Below are 15,446 nucleotides of genomic sequence, written 5' to 3'. Positions count from 1 at the left end.
AAGTGCACACTGGAGTAGGAAAACTCTGCCGCCTTGATATTACAATAACTGCAAACTCTCAGTGCCCAAGTTTCACAATGGTGGCATTTCTCACCTCATCTCTGCTTCTGCTCTTATTATTGTCTATTAGTTTTTCATACAGATGGGATTACATAATCATAAAATAAAATTTCAGATGCAGAGTCTCCTTTGTGGCTCAAAATACTTAAGCACGAAAAGTGAATTCACAGTAGTCCTGAGAGTTCTCAAAGCAAACTGCAGCCCTTGGTGCATGGTGTACTTTTGATTTTGGTTTGGCAGGCTCCTTGCCTTCTGGGTGGTCTTAACATCTCCAAGTCCTCTGGCAACTGAATGGACTTTTCTTCCACAGCAACTGGCCATATCCCCTTTTTTTGAAGTTGTTATTCAGCCACTTAGTCTTTTGGTTTTGCTCAGAAACTCTATGCTAGAGAAACTTTTGGTGGTTCTTAAATAGACAAAGTTTATAGAGTAACACTTCATTATGCAAAATCTTCAACAAATACAGAGGGGAGGAACAAGTTAAATGTGTTGTTAAAGGAAAAAGGATTTTTTTAAAAGTCTTTGGAACGAGCTCCATGAAAAATTCAATTCTTACACACTGTCCTGCTGAAGTATTTATTTTATATTTTGTTTGTGTAGTTTCATCTCTTAGAAGAGACGTTAAGGTATTAATCTCCTTATTCTAGTGCTGTTGTGTGTTTACAGTGAGATAAGAAACATCACATAAGCATGATATTTTAGCAAGGAGCACTTTACCACAGGAACACGTCCAGAGATGAACCTCACAGGGGAATTCAGGAGCAGCATTAGGAGCACAAGGCAAAGAAGCCTCAGAAGTTGCAACCACACCAACAAAATGGTTGAGCAGACATCCCAGTGTGCAGATTTCATTTTTCTTCAAAGCAGACAGGCTATGCAATACACACAGGGCAGCAAGGTGGTAGTTTGAGTACATTTACATGCTACAGTCCTCCTGTTTCAGAAGAAAAATGTACATAAAACTGCTATTTGGCCATAGAAGAAAAAAAAAAAAGTTGTCATCCCTTAAGAAGAAATCCCTGAAAACAGTTCAGTGTTACAAAGAAGGTCTGAAAAAGGCCTGTAAAGTCCTAATGCCAGCTTCTAAACAGGGTAAAAATGAAACTAGTTCCTGCTGGAAACATGAAAAACTATGGGGGCAGATCAATACTAACTTCTCAGTTTCTACAGAGGTTTTATTTTTAGTAGCTTAGCTGTGTTCTGAGGTAAAAGTATCATCTCAGTAAGAATATCATACCTGACTCTTCCAGAGAATTTGCATCAGATTTTTTAAAAATTATTATATAAATTCTAAAATCACAGCAAGCAGTCCCCTGTTCACTGTGACTCTAGACTGTGTCAGCACGTTACTTGATCTAGAGAAAATGTTTTATTAGCATCTCTTAGAAATCTTCTGTCAATAATCACTGAAACCTCCAACAATATCACCAAAACTGTTCCTTTGCATCTCATTCTGATTACAGCAGAAAAGTATTTGAATAGTGTACAGCAGTGGTATCACTGTATCCTATTTTTAAATGGTTTAATGCATATTTTCTGCTCATGCTGTTTTCTGGCTACAAAAGTATCTACTCCTTTAGAGAAATCTAGATATTACTTTATTATACTCAACTGTGAACCACCAGAACTTCAACCACCTGACTTATTAACATATCAAAGTTCTCATGAGTGTTTACATAGAATTCTTAAGACTATGGTTTGCAAGTTCAGTGAGTCTTAATATCTGCATTGCATGCCATTTTTAAGTAATAGAAAGCAGTGATCTGCTAACTATTATATTAGATCGGTATTAAGACAATGGTTAAATATGGAAATAAGAATACCACAGCAAATAATCAGTGGGAAAGACTATACCTCTGAATATACATATTCAGCCCAACTGCAATCTACCCCTCTTACGATTCAATGCATTCGCTAACAACACTGCTTGGATAAGATTTATAATGTGATTAAAAACTGAAGAAGTTTCTGCAGAAAAAACAAACAAACAAAAAACCAACCACAAACCAAACAAAAAACCCCACAACACAACAAACAACAACCACCACCACCAAACACCCACAGGTTCCCATGTTTCCTAGGAGGCTTAGTTTTCTCATTTACACTGAAATCCATTATCTGGTTGCAAACTGAACTGTTAGATCCTCCCAAATCTTATTTCACATTTGTATGCAGAATAACATAACTATGCTGGATTTCACTGTAATGACAGCGTATCACCCTCAGCCATGTCCAATTTTGAAATTTTTTCTATCAAACATGAATTATTACTAAAAGTTTATCTGTGGTAATGCCTACTATATTTTCAGGTTTTCTCTGTTCCCCAGGTGAAGAATCACATGTTTAGATCAGGCTAAATTAATTCAAGTTCATTTGCTGTCTTTGAACCTTTTTAACTAAACAAGAGATACACCAGTCATTCGGATCTTATGATTCTAAGACAGAAATAGATATTCTGAAGAAGAACTACTCCAATTACCTAATAAATAATTTGAAATTCATACAGGCTTAATCAAGTACTATAATGACTTGAATTATTAATAACACCCAAAAAATGTCTGGCATATTTAAAGTCTATTTGCCCTGTAAAGAATATGTACTCTATTTAATGCCTTCTAAAATGCATACCAAACGAAAATATTATCCCTACAGAAAAAAAAATAGTGAAAGTATTTCAGGAACCAGCATCTTGCACAGATTACCATATATACCCTCCTTAAGAGAAAGGTATTTAATGGATTTTAGAATAGAAAATGTAATTAATTTTTGGTTTACCCATAATAGTTTCTAAATAGCCTTAGTATTTTTCCTAAGATTGTTGAGTTCCTGACATACAGTGTGTTATTTGTTAAATATATTGAGATTTTATGTCAAGATTATTTTTAAAAAAATAAATCTATGTGCATTAACCACAAGTTCAAGCAGACTAAAGAGCAGAGTAATTTCAGTAATTCTGGAAAGCTTCTGCTAGTTCTGAAATTCAAGTTTAGATTGTGCAGGAGCTAGAATACCTGATTCTGTTCTGATGGAAGTGTCATTCATCTGAGAGTGTGTAAATCCATATAGGTTTGATTTATTTTAACCTCTGTTATCTCCAATTCCACATTGTTAAAATAGGGTCATGTCCACAACATCTGGTATACTGAAATTGTACTGTCAGCCAAGTTTTAGTCCCATTTTTTCACTAGCATTTGGATGATCAACGCTGCAGTATTCCTAGTGCCCAAGTATGGTTATTTTTCTTCAGCATTCACAGATAATATAAATTACAGAACGACCCAGAGCTCGTTTAGATTTGGTTTGAGTGCTCGAGTGCACCTCAACTGCCATAACCAGGCTTACCAGAGGCCCTTGGTCACAGCCCCTGTCCATGGGCCCAGGAACTCCATTTAATCTCAGGCCTGGCACTTAGTCACACCCTGAGCTACGCTGTTGGGGTGTTTGTCTCCAGCTATGCTGTAGTCATGCCTGGCCATGGATGCTGCAGGTCTAAACCCTGACATGCAGACTGACTTCTCAGCTTGATCTAGAACCTGTCTAATACCTATGGATGTAATAACTGCTTATGTCTGACCCTGCTTACCATCATTAGATCTAATTCTGACCCTGACTTGGGAACTTGTGCTCCTGCTCTGATCCTGAACACACTTCATCACCTTGGACTTGTCTGAAGATCTGGCTTCTGGGTGACCCTGACTACCATCTCTGGGTCCCACTGCCTGCTTTGCTTAGGTACTGTGGGACAGGCTGCTGACCCTCCTTCCACATGGGGCATGGTTTTCTTCCCAACCCTTAGGGTGCAGTGAGCCCCTTGTAGTGCCCTGACACTGGTTTTCTGGAGTTACTATAAAATTACCTACCTGTTAGACCACAGTAGTTAATTCTTAATTTTATTCTTTTTTTTTTTTTTAAACACAGATTTACATTCCCTGATTTGGCATGTTTATAATTATTCAAGTGTGCTTCCGTTCCAATTTGTTGTTCCCTGTCTTTATGCAGCTGCATTTGGATTCTTACCAATGTGCCATCTCAGATTCTGAATAGCCCAGTTCCATTTATGCAGACATGATCATGTTTTGGGGTTTTTTTGATAAAAATAACCAAACCTTGCAACTCACATAACTGCAAGCAGAAGAGAAAGAAAAATATATGGCTGCAAAAGAGTCAAAGGGCTAAATAAGAAAATAGATATATCAGGGAAGGGGCCTGGTATACATCTTTTATATGTGAAATATTTTGTTCTGACTCAGCTGGAGAAAGTAAATAGTCAAGCCAGAGCAGTCTAATAATAACAATAATCTCCAATTACTTCTGTAAGTAAGGAACCCCTAATCTTTCCTCTTTGACTTATGCAGCATCAGGACAGGTGCAGAACATGCAAAACAAATTCTTAGTGGTATCAGACATCAGAATGGAAGAGTACATAGTCACGGGAATTGATTATGGAACTGTCAGTATTCTTCTTCCCTTCCAGTTTTTAGAGTTATCCCTAGCTATTTAGGAAAAGTGAATCCTGACAAGTTTTGACAATGTGAAAAAAACAGGTGCATTTTATGATATAGCATCTGCCGTGTAGACAGCTGGCATGCATTCATCTCTCTTTAACCATGCACTGAGGCCAGCAATTCATCCTGTCTGTGACTTGACAGCAAGGAGCTTTTCCTGCTACATTTTCATGAAAAATATTAACTTGCTAAAGCTTGACATTACTCTGTCTTCTGTTTCCTCTTGCTGACCACTATCATCTTTGGAGTAAATTTTGTGTAGTCACCTCTCTCTGCACCTAAACACAGAAAATGCCCAAGCTGTCCTATGTTCCAGAAAATGTCTCACGCATGTAGTGAGGGCAAGGGCTATGTTGCAGACATTATTCAGGGTAAACAGGAAAGAAGAAAGGGCCATTAATGGCAGATGTACTTGCTAGACTACAAAGCATGATTGCATGTGGCTTTTAGGGGCAAGATGAGAGTAGATCACTATACAAAGTAATGATGCCTTCATTCTTTACATGAATCCAGCTCAGTGGAATAGGGAGCCCTAAGAATTATATGCTTTAGTAATTCTAATAGTCTTCTATGAGTACTTGCTCTACAGCAGAGTTAATGCGTAGTAGTGACAATTACAGAGAGCTTTCTGTTGCAATGGATTTGAATACATAAAAATATATTTTCCTGAAAGAAGCACGGATTTTACTGAAAAGGCAGAAAAATGTTCAAAGAATGATTTCTTGTCAGAGTTTGCATCAAGACAATGCATGTTTTAGTGAAGAAAAAGCATCTAGATTGTCAGCTTTGTCTTGTTGAATTTTTGCTGTCAAAGCTATAAATAGAGAAAAGCTCAGTAGAACTGGAATGATGTAAACCGAGAATTAAACAGCACTGTCAAAAAGGAAATCTTCCACTGAAGCCTGAGATTCTACTTGTTTTCAGGGATTTAGATTTGTTCGAACCCCATCTGTGCCTTCTGCCCACCATTTACCCAGAGATTTTGTTTGTTCACCTTGAGCTGCAGGAAGGGGCTGCATGCGTGTGTGAGGAGGACCTGCTTTCTCTATTTAATGTTTATGTGGCAGCAAAAACATCACAAGATTGGAACTAGACGAGAGCACTGAAAACAAAATGGTAAGTGTTCATGAACTGGGAGCTAACTGTTTTATTGAAGACCTAGAACTCGGAAGCTCCACATCCAAACATGGATATAGAAATATCAAAAGACTAACAAACAACGATCAAATCTTCTGAAAACAGCAAGAGAAACTTCCCATACAGTTTGGCATATCTTGATTCACTAGGGCAATGCTTTAAAATACCATATGCCTGTGAAATTGGGGTTATTAATATTTTGCATTTTTTTGTCTCACAGAGAAGAACCACAAAATTTTGGCAGTTGTTGAAACCAGATGTTTAGCTCAAAAGGTTAGAAATCTTTAATCCTTTTGTTTTATTTCTAGTGCAGCTAATTTGCCTTTTTGCAAGTATCCTAGCAACCACTCCCCCCCCATCTTTCTCTAGAATGGTGAAGGTTAGGTAAGGATTCTAGAGACATTGGCCTAAAATATAAACCAAACTGACAGAAGAACATTTCTTAAAGGCACAACTTGCTTTAATAATATTCTGACAATTCCAACACATTTTAAGGGAGAGGGGACAAGAAGCAGAGAAACAACCCCCAAATAACTTCTAACGGTGTGTAATGCTATGAAATATTAGACTGAATAAGGGCTTAACCTTCATAAACGGTTACCTCAGAACTAGGAAATGCCCTACAAAGACTCAGGGACAAGTCCTTTAATGTGCTTAAGTTACCCATTTCAACTAAATGCTTGCTTCTGACCTGCTAGACGGTTTTAAAACAAATAGCATTTCCTAACTAAGGAGGCTATATTTAGCCATTTATGAAATTTTAACTACTTAAGTCAAAATCTGGTAGGTCTTTGGTATGTCCCATGGGATTAAGGCTGAACAGCCCAGCACAACTGCTAGAAGCTGTCTAATCATGTTAGTTATACAATCGTCTGGGTTTTGGTGGGGTTTCTTTATTTGTTTTTGTAGGGGGGAGGTGAAGTTTGGTTTGGTTTAATTTAGAGTTCTTGTTGAGCTACAAGACATGCTCAACATGGATGCTTGTCCACGATCAGCTTTTGCAAGTATTTATGCTTTTTGTTTGTTTTAAAAATGTTTTTTTCATTCTAAGCCTCATTTTATTCCTATATCTCCATAAGAGAATAGCTACTTTGAGATAATTACAAGGATGGTAATTTTCCAAATTCTAAACAGCAGGGATGGAATTAAAATCCAGCCTCTTAAAAATATTGTTATTTTGTAATTAATATACTTATTTTGAAGCCTTTAAATTAAAAACTGAACATTTTTGTATGCTTTCACAATTTACATAGCAAAAAAATAAACCCTGTATAATTCCCGTGTCCGTAAAATTACTCATAGTAAAAGCATTTACTTGATCCGTGCTTATAGAAAACTGCACCTTCCTAAACCTACGTGTTCTCAAATACAGGTTCTACCTCATCAGGCTGACTAAAATCAGTTGGACTACACTTAACTCTTTTTTGAAGGAAAAAACCTGTCGTTTATGGAAATCAGCCACCAGAGGGAGCCTGCATTGCTGATTTTGTACAACAGTGATCAGATCGGCACCAAAAAAAAAAAAACCAAAAAACAAACCAAATCAACCGAACAAAAAACCCCACAAACGTGCTTTGCTATCAGATAGACTGACTTGTGTTAACTGTGCTTTCCATGCTAACTGTACAGCTATGCTAAAACCTGACAGCTTCAACACGGCCAAGTCTTACCGTTTGTAAAAAGTTTTATAGCTATTCCCCTTCTATTCCTAATTTAGACTTCTACCTTTCTGGGCTGGTAAACCAAACACCCACATGAGGAACCAGCCACACTCCAGTGTTCCCAGCGCCTGCAGCGGGCACTGGACTTGCCCCTTGTCTGCAACAGCAGCTGGGAAGGGGCACAGAAAAACAGATGGGAACTGCCCCCCTGCCAGAAAGGATTTGGGAAACCTCCCCCTCACATATTTTTCCTAAGCATCATAAAGTGAAAGCGTGCACTGCAGGAATGCCTTGATATACCCAGGGCACGGGCTACACAAGTTATGTTTAATAAAGGCTACAGCAAAAGAGGTTGCCCTCAGAAGCCTTTTCCAAGGGCATATTTCATATTTCATTTATGATCCACGGTTTGTCTCTCATACAGCAAGGTTGCTCAAAGCTGCTATACTTCAAGATTGTTAAATCCCAAGAACATAGAAGAAAACAACTATTAAAGACTACTGGAGTTCGCACATCACGGCTTCGGTATTAACAACAAAACCACCAACCCTTCAGTCAGTCCCCTTCCCCACATTCCCTAGGTTAATTGGTGTAATTGCAGTCAATGACCTGATAACGGAGCGCCAGAGGGGACCATTGAATGGGAACACATGGCCAACTCCTTGTTATCTTTGATGCACAACACATACCTTTAAAAGCCAAAGCAAGAAGATAAAACCCGAAGCTGTTCTCCTCTGTCCCTTCTTTCCCGCCCCCAGGCCGCCATGGGGAGGAGACCCCACCCGGCCAAGCTGGAGAGGAGCGAGTTTGCAGAAAATCAGCCACCAAGAAACAAACGACTGAAAGGGCCAACAAAGAGTTTTACCTCAAACAAATAGTTGAAACTGCATATCGGGCACAAGGGAACGTTCTGCTTGCCGAGCCTGCCTCCAGGAAATTACCTCTGGATTTGGCACTGGGGAAACACTGCAAACAGCAAGCGATGGAAGAAGTCTTTCCTCTCACGCCCACAGACCTGAGGTGAGTGTTTTCCCCGTTATAACCCGTTTTTTTTCCCGTCAATTATTTCAGACAACACACACCTGACTAACGTTTTCCTCAGAACTTGGGCTGTGTCCGTGTCTCTCACGGCTCTCACAGCAGTACCGCGCACAGCCCCGGCTGCTTTGTGCCGCTCCCCGCCCTTCTGGAAGGTTCCAGCCCGCTCTCCGCGGGTGTAGCTGCACCTTTTCACCTCAGAATATGAGAAATACGAGCTGTGTCTGTTACGCGGTTAATTCGCCACAGCTGAGCTGGGTGGTTTAGCGCGGCTAGCCTGGCGAGGTCTTCTTTCGATAGGAATTAGGAGGTATTTTACCTCAGAGAAGTTCGCCTGAGGATGTGGGAGGAAAAGGGCATGTTAGTGTACCGAAGAAAATGGAGAAAGCAAGGCTTCCAAAATCCTACTCAGTTTTACGTTTGGCAAGCAGTTCCTCAGGCACGTTTATCTTGACCAGCAAATATAACTTCTATAAATTGTGTAAGTAAGCTTGTTCCCTAATTCAGCTGATTTAAAAAAAAAAAAAAAAAAAAAAGACAAGTAGATGCGTAGTGCATGTCTGAACTTTTAGTACACGTTCCTGTGTGGACGTGTCTTCTGCTTTGTGTCCCGTTTACGGGGTAGTTTTGGTTGCATTAGTACAGCCGTGCTAAGAGACGAGTCAAATTAGGTCAGCTTGGTCGAACAGGAAGGACTGGACCCTGTGGTGGTTACTTTGGGAATTTCAATCGATATTCTATGTGCAACTTTACCAAATAGAGGGAAGAATGGGTGATACTTAATTACCGGCACTTACTGCTAGACAAAAGCTTTTGCCTATGTTTTCTTGTCTATAAAGCATCCTCAACTTCTGATTATAGTTATTATGTAATTCATCAAAACCAAACAAAGATCCTAGTCTGACTAGATAAACAATGGGTCATCACTACAGTAATGAAAATGAAAATGCTCCATCTCCTGTGCTGATACCTCCCTGCAAATGTCAAAGAAAGGATGGAGGGGCAATCCTGGGCATTTTATGCTGCTGAAGTTCAGGTAGAATCCTCTTCTAGGCAGACCCACTGAGGATTCACTGTATGTATAAATGAGGCTAATAAATCCATCCATTTTTATAGCAGTTTTAAATAATAGTCAAACTTCTTGCTAAATTCAGCGCATGGTATTCTAAGCATGGACACTGGAGTTCTGCTGCTGCCATAAATGATGGTGAGGACTGCTAAGGACCGCTTATCTTTTTGTGAGGGAAAGAGATCCTTTGTTTTTCGTAACATTTTTAGAATTTGAGAGAGACTGATCATTTAATAATGCACAATACCTCTGACAAGTGGTTCAGCCTTTGTTTCTCATATATAAAATGGAAGATGATCCTGTCTAGCAAGGCTGCATAATAGATAGGTAATTTATTAAGATTTAAACGTCACAGAAACGTAACAAAACACACTGGTGTTTGGAATTGTAGTGGTATGATTGTTCATGTTGAGGTTTATTTTTAAACACACTTGCAATGGTGCTGTGCCTGAGCAACTGCCATAGAGCAAGAGGTGAGCAGAGGAAATATTCCTGACAGCACCCAGAGTCAACGACCCTGATCTGGAAGGCAGTCAGAAAATTGGTTTTTGCTGATGTTGTCTGATTCTTTGTTACGCTGTCTGAGAGGGATAGCACTGTCCTTATGTTTAGATTGGCTTCAGTAAATGGCTCTGCAATTTACATTCCTACATTTACTACCTCATTAACTCTTCTTTAATTATTGTGGCTTGCTTCTGACATTGCAAATATTTCATCTATTTCGAGGGGGCTCCAGTGCTATAATTGGGAGCATGGTAGCACCCTGCCATCCAATAATCGTTGCAATCTCTGGAGACATTCTCCTTTCTAGTCTTGCAGCTAACCCACTGTGCTTGTGCAACACTAACACAGGTACTGCTGCTTTTACCTGTATATGTTGGTGTGGGTTGGGTTTTTTTGTTTGTGTGGTTTTTGTTTGTTTGGTGGTTTTTTGTTTGATTGTTTGGGGTTGGGTTTGGTTTGTTTTCCTCTGCTTCCTTTGGGGAGTCTGCCGTGACTCCCAAAATGAATTCCTTTAAAGTTTGTGCTTCTATCTGCATATCCTGAGAGCAGTCCACAGCAAGCAAAGAGCATGCTACAGATGGTTCCAATAGAAAAAGAGCAGTGACTTGGCAACTGCTGCTGACAGGCCTTAAGATCTTGGTAGTTTTTCTGTCTGGTTTCTGAAGGAGAGCGTGTTAGGTATGAGTCTGCCTGTCCATCATTTTTGTGATAGTTTTAAACCAATTCGTTACATTCAAACAGATTTGACTTTGAGGTTAAAAACTAAAATACTGTGCTTTTGAAAAGCTCTTGAAAACAAATCAAAGAGCAAAGGCTGGAATGTAATACATAGAGCTACAAGATGAATGTGAATCACTGAGGTAGCTTAGGGGATGGGAGATCCTGCTTGCTTGTACCAAAACAACAAACCTACTAGTGTATAAGCTGTAGATATTAAATACACTTAAAATAGTTTCAGTAAGAGACAGAAATGAATAGATTCCATTAATTAATAATATGCTATAAACTAGCAGCAAAGAAATTGAAAGACAACACTTGAAAAGGCTTGTATAACCTGGACAAAGACATGATAAAAAGTGAAATTAGAACACTGAGGATATTTGTATCACTGGAGACCTGGCAGACTCAGCAGGAGAAAGTGATAATTTTGATGAGCACAATGGTCAGATCAACCTAAGGAAATCCAGTCTCTGTGTTAAATTAGAAATGCTGAAATATTAGTGTAGTGGTGCTGGGACCTTAAGAACCAAATTAGGGACTAGAAACATTGATGCAGGATTTGAGCGTGGATTTTATGAGGAAGCAGAAGTATAGTGATCTGAAGGGTCTGCTTTACTCAGGAATGATGTGGATATTGTTTCACATTAAAGTAGTAAAGTAAGAGGACATAAAAATATGAGCACAGAGGGGGAAGACTGAAAGGAATAAAAGGAGGTCCTTAAGTTTGACCCACTCTTAAGTCTGGAGCTTTGTCTTCCTAATATACTTCATTGAAGATATTGCCACTTTTGCCCAAACTCATAAGAGCATCAAAGATAACAGGTTTGCTTTGCAGCCTCTGTTTTCCATAAATGGAGCTTTATTTGGTTTGTATTCTCTAGTTCTTTTAGTTTGGGTTCTGGTAGGATCTCTTTGATTGTTCTGACTAGGAAGAATTACTAGCTACCATTTCTACAGTTGATCTCCATTTTTTCTTAAAAGAATATTAGCACAGCTTTTTCTTCCCAGTCATTCAGACCTTTCCTGTCTTTTGGAGATACTGAAAATCTGCACGAAAAGTTTGGCTTTTGTTAGCTTACTCATTGTGGGTATGTGGCCAAAAAGTTGATTTAGTGTGATTTTATAGAGTGGAAGAAACAATAACTAGCAATCCACCTTGTGCTTTGTCCACTAGAACAGTGATACTGAAGATTCTTGTTTTCAAGACCTGAAATTAGAGTATGATTGGTTATGATCTGGAATGGCATTCCCTCTACTTCTGTCCTAAGCCTTCTTACATGGTTATAGCAATTAATGTAATGTTTTATATGAATCATTTATCCATGTATCCATGCTACCAGTTATTTCAGGATTATTTTAATAATTCCAGAGCATCTTATCAAGGACTACTAGTATTGCAGGTAGTACAGAAAGTTTAACACTTTGTTTTCACATTCATTCCTGCTGCAGTTAATATTTTTAAAATATCAGTATTTTAGACAGGGACGCTTAAGTGTCTTATCTTCATTTTGCAATGAACAATACAACTTTACTGTGTTTGTTTTCTGTTTGCCATTTGAAGACTGTTGCACTGGTTGCATATTCATGTCGCCTCATCTGTTCTCTAGGTCAGGCTGAACTTCTGCTGGGAGAGTGAGATAGTTCCTTTCCAAAACTAGTGTGTACCTTGTACCTGGAGGGCTGAGGCTGTGAAGCAAACCCTTTCAGCCTGGGAGGTTCCAACAGAAGGGAAAGGGTTTGCTTGAAATAGGACTGAGATCCAAAGCAAAAATCTCAGGAGTGAGGGAAGAAGGGAACTTTCCCAGGGTCTCAGAGGAGAATTATGGGTGTGTTCACATTAGCAAGTCAATGTGCTAAAGGGATTTTTGAGGTGAAATATTTAGCCTGAGGCTGTAATTGGTGTCTTAGTGGCAGCACGCAAATGCTTTACTGCTCCACTCAAAGGAGTTGTACCCCTTGTGGAACCAAAATTGCAGCTGCACACTGAGCATCATTTTGCGTGCCTGACCTGTAGTGTGAATGCAAGGTCCTCCAGTAGTTATAGTTAATTTTCTTTTAAGGCCATTTCAATGATGGTCCTGTCCTTCCTGTCCTCTAGATGATTGCTTCTCTTCCTGTTAAGGGGACAAACTGTGTGTAAGTTTCTATTCCTGTAATAAGCCACATTAAGCTTCTCTGCTTTTATCCCAGTGATCTAGCTGCTATTAGGTGTATTCCTATTCTGCCTTTCTTGGTAAAAAGTGCAGGAATGAATACAAAGAATGCCATTTCAACGTTTTCTTTTATCCAGTGTGTTTTCTGGCTGCCTGAAGTAATTTTATAGTTTGCACTGTGGTCCTCCTGTTCGGTTTCAGTGCTGATATGCACTGTCACTAGTGGATCCCTGCCTGCAGGCTTCAGAAATGCATCCAAGCTGAGTGTGACACATCATCTTGGCTCTGGGAATGCAGAACAGACTTTTCGAATGACATGTTCAGCTTCTAAAAATAACTACACATCAGGTAGCTAGTGTTTTTTTTTCCAAGACCTAACTCTGAAACATAGTAACATGATGTACTGGCTCCCTACGAAGCCACTCCATTTCTTTTTAGAGGAAACAGAGATGTGAGGAAGAAAAACTTATAAAGATTAAAATATCTCTAATTTCTTGACAAAGGATAACTTTAACTTCAGACCATTTCCTTCAAGGTATTTAACTTTGTAACAGGTATTTATGAACACTGTGGTTCAATTAGTTTTTAATTAAATGAGTGAAAGTAATACAGGTTACTTCCTGTATGTCATCTCTGCAAAACAAACTGTTGACCAGTCTGAGAACAAAAGTCTAGAATTTATGAAAAACACTAATAAGCTCTATTTTGGACCATTGAATGGATGCCTGCAATTGTGTCTAATTGTTGCTTTGTTTGTTCCAGACAATGTCTTTTTGATATATATATTAATTGTGATAATACGAGTTTCCACATACACATTCTCTAATTACAGGGAAGTAGGAAGGCTTAATGCTGCTTTTAAAACACTGAGATCAAGTGTTTCCGTACTCTGGCCATGTGTAGCAAGGCTAAGCAATAATTCCCATGTATTACTGAATGCACTCAATGCACCGTCACAGAAACTTTTGTCTTTTCCTGTCTTGGTGATTCCTGCTTTATAAGTTTATGTTTGTTTGTTTGTTTTGTTTTGTTTTGTTTTTTTCAAATGTCCCTAAAAATGTCCCCAAAGTTAACACTGTGTGTCTGAGGGTGTTGTCTGAATGCTTCTAGAGTACTGTCAGGCTTGGTGCCGTGGCACCTCCCTGGGGAGCCTGTTCCAGTGTCCAGCACCCTCTGGAACCTTTTCCTTCACCCCTTGAACTTTGCACAGATATTTTTAGCCATTGAGATCTCCTTGCTCAACCGTCATTTAAAATATCAGTATGAAAACCTGAGATTCATTCAGAACCAAGATCACAGAGGTATGTATATTCAACTACCGAACTTTAGAAGTCAATGCTTGTATATTGGCTGACTTGCTCCAATAATTGTCTAAAACATGCTTTAAAAAAATCTGAACAGGTCACACTATCTTCCAGTGACCTGCTGCTTATTGCAGCCACTATTTATTGCCTGCCAGGAAAATTATAACTTGCAAAGAACATGAAGATGCTGGTTATAACAGTTATCTTTGTCAACAACAGAATTTAGAAATATTTCTGTAGTGATTTGAAATTACATGTGAATTATTAAAAATCTCTCCTGCAGCTTAACAGATGTGTTGCAAATCTAGACTGTATTCCATTATAGATAGCCAAGGATCACACTCTTTTGTGAAGTACTCATCATCCAAGGAATGAAACTCAACTGGCTGAATATTCCTCAGCTAAATTTTTCTAAGCAGTTTGATATAACTTCTCTACCATGTATATGGAAAATCTGTGTCTTAGTAACCACAATACCTAGTGAATCCTCGCTGAACAATTGTTATATCCAATCATGTTAGAAAAGAACAAGGCAAATTCCATTTGTTCTTTAAGCATGCTTTATCCACATATTGCTATGTTTTCAGCTTTATATATGTAAAACCATATTACATATATATGTGTTAAAATATTGGGTGTATTCTTAAGGATTGCTGAGTATCTCAAGTTATTGTGCTGTGTAAAGATCAGTTTTGGTAATGCAGAAGACTATTACCAAAACAAGTAAATCACAACAGAATTCAACGTAATCACAAATAACCTTAACTGTGATGTTAGCAGATAAATGTAGCCATGGAATGAAATTACGAATACATTGAACTATTTTTATTGTACAAAAAAAATAGTCCCTTATTGTCCTATGGAGAATTGAACTTGACACAGTTTTGGCCAGGGAATAATTGCTTGTAAACCTCATCAAGCTACTCAAATATACACTAGGCTGAGAGTATTACAGCAAATGTGTCAATTTAAAAAGAAAATATCCCTCAAGTCAGTGCTCAGCATTAGCAGGATTAGCATTGTACATGTTCCAGAAGATTACAGGAAACAAAATTGTCTTTGTATTTTGGCAGGAAGAAGTTAACACTTTGTAAAGCATCAAACTAAATTACTCAGTCATATACTAATCCTCAACAATGATTCTTTCTCTAATTGTTACTGCTGGTCTCGCCTCTTTGCTGTATGTGCAAACCCACTATGGACAGAGCAGGAATGTGCCTTTTCAAACTGCATTTCAGAACGCTTCTCGTGGGTCTCCAAAAGCACTGGCTGCTCACCCAATCCGTTGTGTGTAC

The 15,446-nt window shown here is 38.7% G+C and overlaps 1 long non-coding RNA gene across 1 annotated transcript in view; it reads right to left on the bottom strand.

Annotated features, from left to right (window-relative positions):
- The window catches only part of LOC139828769 (uncharacterized), a 53,983-nt gene extending 45,429 nt beyond the window's left edge, over nucleotides 1-8,554 (bottom strand). The window contains exon 1 of the long non-coding RNA XR_011740703.1: nucleotides 8,229-8,554. This is a non-coding gene — a long non-coding RNA (uncharacterized lncRNA). The remainder of the gene's footprint in view (nucleotides 1-8,228) is intronic.
- Nucleotides 8,555-15,446: the final 6,892 nt, after the last annotated feature.

The sequence above is a fragment of the Patagioenas fasciata genome, chromosome 10, assembly GCF_037038585.1.
Source record: "Patagioenas fasciata isolate bPatFas1 chromosome 10, bPatFas1.hap1, whole genome shotgun sequence".
In the NCBI taxonomy this organism is placed as follows: domain Eukaryota; kingdom Metazoa; phylum Chordata; class Aves; order Columbiformes; family Columbidae; genus Patagioenas; species Patagioenas fasciata.
This window is presented reverse-complemented; position numbering and strand designations above follow the sequence as displayed.